The sequence below is a fragment of the Durio zibethinus genome, chromosome 5, assembly GCF_047325235.1.
Source record: "Durio zibethinus cultivar Kanyao isolate XHJ-2024 chromosome 5, ASM4732523v1, whole genome shotgun sequence".
NCBI lineage: Eukaryota > Viridiplantae > Streptophyta > Magnoliopsida > Malvales > Malvaceae > Durio > Durio zibethinus.
This window is the reverse complement of record NC_143166.1, coordinates 10,534,820-10,546,664: the sequence shown is the minus strand read 5'-3', so window position 1 is coordinate 10,546,664 and position 11,845 is coordinate 10,534,820. Positions and strand designations below refer to the sequence as shown.

Here is an 11,845-nt window from a genome sequence, read left to right as displayed (position 1 = left end):
GGTTTTAAGGATATGAATAGATTGGAAAGAAGAAGTTGAGAAAAGAATAGGAATCAATAATTAATGGGGAGAGAGGTTTTGTACTTTGTAAAGAGGTAAGAGAATTCATGCATAAAGATTGAGGCTTTTTACCAATTTGAGTTGATTGATCTCAATTAGTGGTACAGATGCCTTTCTCACTCATCTTATTTTAGTATCTAAATGCTAGAAAGCTCGTGTGACCCGGTGTGGATAGGGATTGGATACATCAGTTCTCCTTCATGGCGATACCATTCCTACAATAATAGTGGCCAAGATGACATGAACATGAACATGAACAAGAACAATGATAAAAATGTGACCGTACGTGCGCACGCATGTTCTTAAAGGCGGTGGGGGCAAACGATAATTCAAACCTGTTGAATGAACGAATGATCAACAACAGAGAAAAGGAAGTGATAATGATGATCTCCATATATAATTATTCTAGGCTAGGATTGATGATTTTTGGCTGAAGTACATGATTTGGAGATTGTGTGCTTTAACCCTATAGGAGCTAGCCTCGCTTTCTGTACATGGGTAAAGTTTAGTTTCAACAATGTGAGGTTAGCCTACTACTTACTGATGACACGATTGATGTGAAAACTCCCAAAGCAGAAAATCATTTGATGCTGTAAAGCACTGAGCAACTTGGGTAGTTGATGTTTGACTTATATGCCCGTATAATGATTTAAGTGGTGAAGTTCTGTAGTTGTCCTTGGTCTGAGTTCCCCCACCATTTGATACCCCCAAGTCAATATCTTGCCTTGCTGGTAATTAATTAGATAAAAAGCTGGTACAGGAAAATATTTTCATATTTTGCTTCTCCCGTCAAATAATCTTTACGCTCTTTCCGTGAATTAACATTGTGACTTTTGGGAAATTCTTTTGTTTAGATAATACCATCCCAAGTGGTTTGATTTCATCAGAAACAGTTTCTCAATGTAACCGTTTGCTCAATGATGAAATTTGATATGCCAACTTGATGGTTAAACTTTTAACTTTAATAATCATAATCAATTTTTTTTATAATTTCAAATAAAGAAATTAAATCTCATATAAATATACAATTTCTTTTTTGTAAAATGAAAGAAAATTTAAATTTACTTTTTTATATTTAAAGATATCAAGATTTGAACTTTAGTATAAGTCAAATACCTATATACAAAAGCTTTCAAAATTTGATGTAAGTATACAATTATTCTTTTGTTGAAGTATAATTTTGTGGGATTTGCCATTAATAAGCTCTTAATTTATTGACCTTATTTTAAGGTTATGAGATATCATGATATCTCATAAAAAAAAGAAAAAATTATAAAAAATAAAATGAAAAATGACAAAACAAGTTAATAAGTTAACTAAAAATATATATAAATTATTTTATTTATTTTATTTATCTAACAAATAAAAAATTATAAATTACATATTTTATACTTGTTTTCATCTATTCTTATAAATAATAACATTCAAATAAAAATTCAACTATAGTATGTTATATATTATTTTAATAAATAATATTTTTGCTATTTCTTCATTATTAACAAATAACAATATTACAATAATAATTAATACAAATTTTAGCATTAATATTAATAATTTTTTATTTTTTTAAATTTAAAATATCAATTACTTTATGTTATATTTTTTATCGTAAAATTATTTTTTTAGTTATTTATGTTATATATTTTATAATTTTATTTGTATAATTTTTATTTCTAGTCTTAGAAATTTATTAACATAAATCATAAAAATGAAAGCTACAATTTTACTATTTTATTTATATGATTTTTTTATAAATAATTTGATTGCAAATTTTGGTGTCTTTTTATTAAAAAAAATCAGCATATTTGAAACACCACTTGATTAAGATGTGACATTTTTTTGCTATTACATAAATATTTTTACTTACAGTAAAAAATAAAATTACTATGTGAATATTTAAGTCAATAAATTTTTTGAATAAAAATGATTTAATGATAGCATTCAAATATGAGAAAAATTTTATTGTTCCTCTTGTTTACGTTAATAAATTTTTGATTGTTTATTACTTTTTTTATATATTTGCAAAAATATTAATTAATTAAATTTTATATTATTAACTTAATTATTTATATTACAATAATATTTTCTTATAATTGTTCTTCCCTTTTATTACATTTAGAATTATCATAAATTTTTTTTATTATATTAAAAGACTTTTTGCACAGTTTATGCCAATGATACGGAATTTACATTTTCTCTCACATGTTTAAGTTACAAATTTTTTTTTTATTATTTATTAAATTTTTTTTATATAGTTACATAAACAATAATTAATTAAAATTTTATATTATCAATTTAATTATTTACATTACATTAATATTTTTGTACCATTGTTCTCACATTCCAATAAGTTTTGAATTGTCATAACTTTTTTAATGTGTTATAACACTTTTTACTCATTTTATGTCAATGATACAAATTTTATACTTTTTCTCACTTGTTCACATTACCTATTTGTTTTTTTTTTTTTTAAATTTTATCTATTTTTCTTATATATTCACAAAATAATAATTAATTAAAATTTTATGCTACTTGCTTAATTATTTACGTTGCAATTATATCTTCTTATGATTGTTTTTACATTCCATTACGTTTAAATTTGTTATAACTCTTTCTTAATATGTATTACAACACTTCTTACTTATTTTACATCAAATGATATAAATTTTACGATTCTTCTTACTTGTTTATGTTACCTATTTATTTTTTTAATTTTTATCTTTTTTTTTTGCATATTAACAAAATAATAATTAATTAAAATTTTACGTTACCTACTTAATTATTTACGTTGCAATAATATCTTTTTATAGTTTTTCTTAGTTTTAATTATGTTTATAATTGTTATTGCTTTTTCATAGTGTGCTACGATATTTTTTACCCATTTTATAGTAAATGATACAAATTTTACATTTTCCTCACTTGTTTATGTAACCGATTTGTTTTTTAATTTTTAGTTATTTTTATTATATATTTATTAAAACAATAATCAATTAAAAATTTACGTTATCTACTTAATTATTTATGTTATAATAATATTTTATAGTTATTCTTATCTTTCTTTACATTTAGAATTATCATAACTTTTTCTTATTTTATGCCAAATAATACAAATTTTATGTTTTTCTTATTTGTTTAGTTACTTATTTACTTTTTAATCATTAGCTATTTTTCTTATATATTTATAAAAATAATAATTAATTAAAATTTTACGTTATCTACTTGGATATTTATGTTATAATAATATCTTCTTATGGTTATTCTTATAATCTATTATATTTAGAATTATCATAACTTTTTTTTAATGTGTTACAACACTTCTTTCTAATTTTATGCAAAATGATATTAATTTTACGTTTCTTCTCACTTATTTACATTACTAATTTTTTTAATTTCTAGCTATTTTCCTTATATATATACATTAACAATAATTAATTAAAATTTTACATTGTCATCATAATTATTTACGTTGCAATATTATATTTTTATTGTTGTTCTTGCTTTTCATCATGTTTGAAATTATTGTAACTTTTTCTTAGTGCGTTGTAATACTTCTAACACATTTTATTCCAAATGATACTAATTTTACATTGCTTCTCACTTGTTTACGTTATCAATTTATTTTTAATTTTAGCTATTTTCTTTTATATTTACAAGAATAATAAATAATTATTATTTTATGTTGTTAACATAATTATTACCTTTATAATAATATTTTTTTATGATTTTTTTTTTACTTTTCATTTTGTTTGCAAATGTCATAACTCTTTCTTAATATGTTATAACACTTTTTACCCATTTTATGCTAAATGGTATTAATTTACGTTTATTCTCACTTGTTTATATTATCAATTTATTTTTTTAATTTCTAACTATTTTTTTTAGATATTTATAAAATAATAATTAATTAAATTTTAAGTTACCAATATAATTATTTACATTATAGTAATATATTATTATGGTTGTTCTTTCATTATGTTTAAAATTTCATAACTTTTTTTTATCATATTATGACAATTTATACCCATTTTACACCAAATGATATTAATTTTATGTTTCTTTTCACTTGTTTATGTTACCAATTGTTTTTTAATTTTTAATTATTTTTCTTATATATTTAAAAAAGTTAAAATTTTAGGTTTGTAACTTAATTATTTATGTTGTAATAATTTAGTTTTTATGATTGTTCTTGCCTTTAATTATATTTAGATTGTCATTTTCTTCTTAGTATGCTATGATATTTTTTACTTATATTACATTAAATTATACTAATTTTACACTTTTTTCACTTTTTTACATTACCTATTTATTTTTAAATTTTTAGTTATATTCTTTATATATTTTAAAAAATAATAATTAGTTAAAATTTTCAATTGCCAAGATAACTATTTATGTTACAATAATATATTCTTACATTGTTTTTATTTTTCATTATGTTTAGAATTGTCATAACTCTTTTCTAGTATGTTACTACCTTTCTTACCTATTTTACATCAAATAATACTAATTTTATGTTTCTTCTCAGTTGTTTACATTACTATTTTATTTTTTTTAATTTTTTTCTATTTTCCTTATTTATACACAAAAATAATAATTAATTAAAATTTTACATTGCCATCATAATTATTTATATTATAATAATATATTTTTATGATTGTTATTACTTTCAATTACATTTAGAATTGCTATAACTCTTTCTTAGTATTTTATGACTCTTCTTACCCATTTCATACCAAATGATACTAATTTTACATTTCTCACTTGTTACCATTATCAATTTATTTTTTAATTTATAATTATTTTTCTTATATATTTACAGGAACAATAATTAATTAAAATTTAAAGTTGTCAATATAATTATTTACTTTACAATAATATCTTCTTATGGTCATTTATTTTTCTATTATGTTTAAAATTGTCATAACTCTTTCTTAATGTGTTCTGATGCTTCTTACCTATCTTAGGCCAAATGATACTAACTTTACATTTCTAATATAATTATTTACATTATAATAATATCTTATTATGGCTATTCTTATTTTCAATTATGATTAGAATTATCATAACACTTTTTAGTGTATTATAACAAGTCATACCCATTTTATGCTAAATGATACTAATTTTATATTTTTCTCACTTGTTTATGTTACTAGTATGTTTTTTAATTTTTAGCTATTTTCTTCTATGTTTAAAAAATAATTAATTAAAAATTTGTGTTAACAATTTAATTATTTACGTTAAAATAATTTGTTTTTATAATTGTTCTTAACTTTAATTATGTTTAGAGTTATAATAGCTCTTTCTTATTGTGTTAAAACATTTTTTTTTTTTTTAGTTTTACACTAAATGATAGTAATTTTATATTATCTATTTGTTTTTCAATTTTAGCTATTTTCTTTATATTTAAAAAATTAATAATTAGTTAAAATTTTACATTAACAATATAATTATTTACATTATAATAATATATCCTTACGGTTGTTCTTACCTTCTATTATGTTTAAAATTGCCATAACTCTTTTTTATACTTTTTACCTATTTTACTCTAAACAACACTAATTTTACGTTTTTTCACACTCTTATACGTTACTAATTTATTTTTTAATTTGTAGCTATTTTATTTATTTATATACAAAAATAATAATTAATTAAAATTTTATATTATCATCATAATTATTTACATTATAATAATATATTTTACGTTTGTTTTTACTTGTAATATGTTTAGAATTGTTATCGTTATTTCTTAGTTTATTTTTAGTTTGTTAAATCCTTCAAAAATTTTGATTTGTTCAATTACTTATTGCTTATACTCATTTTGTGGCATATAAGTCTTAAAGATACCAACAATTTAGCATGCCTAAAATCTTTTAACTATGTGATTTAGATTTTTTTTTTTTTGGATAAATACTATGTCATTTAGAGCTTTAACCAATTTAAATACAAATATTGTAGAATTTTGAGATTTTAGATTCAAGTCTTATTTTGTGTGGATTTGATTTTACTTTATTTTAAATTTGTTTAGTTATATTCTAATTTGTAAGATTGTTTATTTGATTATTCAATGATTTTTAATACATAGATATAATATTTAATTATAATTGTAATTTTTCTTATATTTGTAATTTTTTAAAAAAATTGTTGTAATTAATTAAAAACTAAACATTCTTAAGATCTTTTAAAGTATATGAGAATATATATTTCATGCATGTCCATTTTTTTTAATTTTATAATAATATCTAACAAGTTTTGATAAAGTGAGGCTAACTTAGGAAAGTTACTACCGTAATTGTATTACTTTGTACTATTATGTGGAACGGTAGATAGAGTTTTGTTAAATTTTAGAATATACTTTTTGAAACTTTTTTGTTTTATTTAGATATAGTCAATTATAATAGAACCATAGTTCATAAAAGTCGTATACAATTTTTATTGACTAATCAAATTATTAGTTACCCCAAAAAAAATTAATTTTAAATATAACATACACAAACAAATGGCAGCAATATGATATAATTATATCAATAAAAAAAAGTTGGCCCTAAAAGAATAATAAAAGAAAAAAATGTACATAAATGTGTGAATACAAGTATCATAAAAATAAAAATTGTTAGTTTTTTATTATTTTAGTGAAAACTTTGGGATCTTATAGGGTTACTTTTTATGAAAATTAATTATCTAAAATTTGGTGGTAATAATTTAACTTTTAATCTAGTTCCGTAAAAACTAAACTAAGAAGATTTCAATTATTTAAATCCATCACATGTTGGAAAAAACTACTAACAAAAAAATTTCTAAAACATGGATTTTATGTGCATGACTATTTTCATAAGGTCAACTTTTTTAATCAAATACTCTTAATAAAAGTCATACATTGATGGTGATGGTGATCATTTTGAGACATTAGTTTTTATAAATATAAATAAAAATAAATATTTGTATTACAAAAATTTTGAAAAATTGTGATAATTTTTTTAAGTGACGCATAACATTTCGTCACATAAAATATGTCAAACATGAAGAATACTACAATTCATCATACTTTTCTGATGTTTTAATATTTTATATGACAATATATAAAATTATCACATAATAACATCATTAAAAATGTGGCATCAAAGTTTAATGTCAAATAAAGATGGTGAAAAACCTTTTTTATGATGTTTTGAATTTTAGGCAATGTTTGTATTTTTATTAAAAATTGAGCAGTTTATATGTGAAGTGTTGTTTAACAATCTTGTTTTGTAAAGAAATTTTAATATGATATTATCTCAAGATGATTATTGAACGTAATAAAATTCTTATAAAAATCAAAATATAAATTTACAAAACAAAATCCATAATTCCATAAATTCAATCATAAACTACACAAACATCATAAACATCCATAAAACCTTTAACAATATCTATCAAATGCATATGCAATATAGATAATGCAATATTGATAAAAGATTGAGATAATCTCATTAAGCATTGCCTCCCATCCTTGTTGTCTAGTGCCACTTCTATGTCGAGAAGATCCAAATGTAGGGAATATGCTAACATCGATCTTAAGAAAAACCACCTTCATTTTCTTTTTTGATTACTTCATTTTTGCTTATGAATGCTTCATTTCTTTCTGTGATTACACTACACTCTTGATTTGGTCTTGCATGTCTAACACCTTTTCTTTTAAACCATCAATTTCAATGAATGAGTTTTTGCTGGAATTGAAATTTGTAAGACCACAAGTTAAGTAGATGAACTAACACTAAAGAAGGAGGTACCAAATATATATGTTGCACATAGCTTTGTCCTAAATCCATACAAATGGGTGGAAGTGGTTTTCAACCCCCCAATAACTTGACACAAATCTTGCGAATTGAACTCAAGATGAACATATGTGTCCTCATCATATTTCGGATTCCATGAAAAGGTATAGTTTTCTTATAAATACATGATTCACATTGGTTAAAGTAAACAAAATTCATAATGAAAACTAATTTTCATTTTGAAATGTAGCATACATAAAGTAACATTCACTTGCTAACGGTTTTGGACATGTTATCCTTAAAATTATCATGTCCCATTGTTTTGTGGATGTGATTGAAAAGTTCCTTATATGTTGCCTGTCGACCAAGCTTTTATGACTACACTTAGTTAGAAAATGATGTAACTATTTATAAATAAAAAAAACAGTATAAAAGATTGTCAAATATACCAATTTAAAAGTTATTGTCAATTTGTGTACATGAATCAAAAAATGAGACAAACCACTTATGTGCTTTGTGATGTTTTTTTTTCTTGTTAAGTGATTTTCACTTGTTTTATTATACTTTTATTGTTATCTTTAGGTATGTCATTATGTTTCAATGAGTTTATTCCAAATTTGAACTTTAATCCATTTTGATTTATTATAATCACTATACTTTGCTATGTTGTTTGTGCTGAAATACGTCATTGCCTTTTTTCTTTGGGCTTGCAACGTGTCTTTAACTTGTGTTTCACACATTTCTTATATTTCACGCACCAGAGACATATATTCTGAAGACCATATGCATTTTCTCTAAAAAAAATTGTCTATATTATCTTTGAATAACGAAATAAACAAATGAAAAGATACCCATATTATATATAGTAAAAAATTACTTGGAATTTCTCCCATAAGCTCACTTCATAAGATTCGAAACTTTTTTCTATGTCAGCCATGAACCATTTTAGTAATTTTTGATCACATCGATTATTGTTCAAACAATTATGGATTCCAAGAAAGTGTTGTAGACAAGTAATAAAATAATTATCATCTTAAAAATATTAGTTGTTCAATTGAATAAACAAATAAAGTAAATAAATTGTAAATACCTTACCTGCTTTATAGATAAGTAATCTGTAGCCTGTTGTCTAGATTTGTTGCAATAGGTAACCTTTGATTCTTCCCTTTAGTTTATTTATTTGAGGTGTTAGGTGTAGTGGTGTCAACACCATTAAAAAGGTTAGGGGATGGGTGCTTGATGGATGGCATCTTGTGTGTAGTATGCTCTGTGGGTGGAGTCTTAGAGTTGAAGACTTAGAGGATTGGTGCTTGTTGTTAGAAGATCAATTAGTGGAGTGATAACACTAAAATATATAGTATTTTACAAGTTCTTTTTAGTTGAAAATTTTTGAAATTTGATAGAATTTGGTGCCTTTAGTGTTTTTTTTTTCTTGATCTTTAGGTTTAATGTACTTGGACACAAATTCCCTGCAAATTCATGCAAACTCTATGTAAGATTAGGACAAGCCTAATCATTGTCTTGTTAGGCCATGTTAAATGAAGATCAGTTGAATCCTATTTGTAATTGGTTTCTTAAATTTACTTGGATTAAGGAATCCTAATGGTACTAAAACTCTTACATGTATTCAATTATCCTATTTACAAGAGGACTCCTACATGCAATTGAATATTGAAGACTTATATTTGATGAAAGATTCCTCATTGTATTCGGCGAAGAGAGATTTATAAAGATAAAGACTCTTTGATTACCATTGTAAGAGTTATTATGGAAGAAAGACTATTTAATCTTTTATTCAAAAGAGTTTGAATTAGATGCAACTACATGGTTTTGATAAACCATGTCTAGCCGAACCATTCTTGATGAATGCAAGATCAATCATGCAAGATAATTGGATGGATAAGATTGAATATCAAGATGACCTATTTGGCCAACACTCTTCATGATCCAAGACTCCATGTTTGGCCAAGCACTTGAAGATTAAGATAACTTTTATCTCTTAGAATTTGGATAGGAAAAGAACTCTTGTAATTTAAATCCCTCATAGTTTAACCCATTATTATAAATAGGGAGGTTCTCTTTTGTATTTAATATCCCATTCTACACATCTATTCTCTTTCTTTTTTGGTTTTTTTTAGTTTTTAATTTCTTTAAGTTTTCTTTTATAGTTTGGCTAAGGTGATAGATTAGCCATAACTAAACTATTTTCTAAATTATTTCTTTTCTTAATATAATTATTCTTTCATTCAAGATCTAATTTTTTTAAAGCTTTCTCTACAAGTTTTTTTGTTCAAGTTGTTTTATTATTCTTACATTTTTGATCATATTACTTTCTTTCATTCTAAGTTTTGGTTTAATACAATCATGTTTCCATTCTTGCTTTTATGCTTCTATAACTTTTTGCCTTTATTAATCTTTCTTTTTCTTTCAAACCTTTCGATTATTTTAGTCATAGATCTATTTGGCCACAATCTAATACTTTCCAAGTAATAGTTGGATAAGTAGTCTAAGCCTACACAATCTTTCTTTCATTATTTTGAATTACTTTCAAACCAATATTTCCATTAGTTTAGATATAAGAAAGTAGATTATCACTTTTGCTACTTGATTGTCACCTAACAACTTAATTTTATAATCTTCATGGGAACGATACTCTACTTATTCACTTTATTACTTGATTATGATCTGTACACTTATAAACATTACAAAAAGTAATAATCAAGTTTTTGACGTCATTACCAGGGATTATATCGATGTTCAGAATCAATATCAATAAGGATTTTCTACTCCCTTGTAATCTAAACATTTTTCTTTATTTGTTTTAAACTGTTTAGATATGTTCTTTGTTTGTATGCATAGATCTAGAAGTGTTGACCAATTCTACTCAATAAAGAAATTGAAAAGACCTTTAGGCATTTGAGAAGAGAATAAACAACACCACCAACTCCAATCCAAATGGTGAATGCGAACAATGAAGGGTAAAAAATGTTGAGAGACTATGTAGTTTTTAATGCTGATAGATTTCAACCATCAATAAGAAGGTTGGCTATCCAAGCAAATAATTTTGAGATTAAGCTTCTAATGATTCAAATGATCCAAACTTCTTACAGTTTGGAGGGTTGCTAAAGAATGATCCAAATTTTTATCCTTTTAATTTTCTTGAATTATGCGATACATTTAAATGCAATAGTGTTTCAAATTATGCAATTCGACTAAAACTTTTTCCCTTTTCTCTTAGGAACAAGACAAAGAGTTAGTTATCTTCTTTACCATTTGGATTGATCACAATGTGGGAAGACTTAGTACAAAAGTTCCTCGCTAAAATTTTTTTCACCTACTAAGACGCTAAGACAAGGAGCAAAATCACTACATTTATACAGTTTGATGGTGAGAACTTATATGATGTGGGAGAGAGATATAAAAAGTTATTGTGCAGGTGTCCATACCATGGTTTCCCACAATGGTTGCAAATTTAGATTTTTTTACAAGGGACTAATGCCATTAATGAGAACTACACTTAATTATGATACTGGAGGAGTCATTATGAGTAAAATTGTTGATAAGGCACATGAGTTGATTGAAGAGATGATGGCCAACAATTACCAATGGGTATAAAGTGTAAGGTAATAAGAAAACTGCTAAGGTGTATGAACTTGATACTTATATTCTATTACTTCATAGTTAGCTAGTTTGAATAAAAAAATTGAAGCCTTAGGTACCCTATCCCAAACTGCCGTTGTCTATGCTATACATGATTGGGTAAACTTTGTAAGTGCATAGACCGTACAAGTAATAATAGTGACCAAAAGGTTAAGATGTCGATATCACAAGGATTAGCTAAAGAAACTCCTAAGCTAAGTACCTATTATCCCCATACCCTTTTAAAGTTGGTTCAATCAAGGAAGGATCATAAAACTAAGCTAACTATAAAACATAAAACAAAGCCATGCATATGTAAACTAAGTAAAATAACAAAATGTGCAAAAATAATAGCACTAAGGTAAAAGACAAAATTGTATGAAATTGAGCTGTAAAAG

At 23.9% G+C, this 11,845-nt stretch overlaps 1 non-coding gene across 1 annotated transcript; it reads right to left on the bottom strand.

Moving 5' to 3' along the window:
* Positions 1 to 11,156: 11,156 nt before the first annotated feature.
* On the bottom strand, positions 11,157 to 11,262 carry LOC149518751 (small nucleolar RNA R71). Its single transcript, XR_016342514.1, has one exon. It is a non-coding gene; the product is annotated as a small nucleolar RNA R71 (small nucleolar RNA).
* Between the last annotated feature and the right edge of the window lie 583 nt (positions 11,263 to 11,845).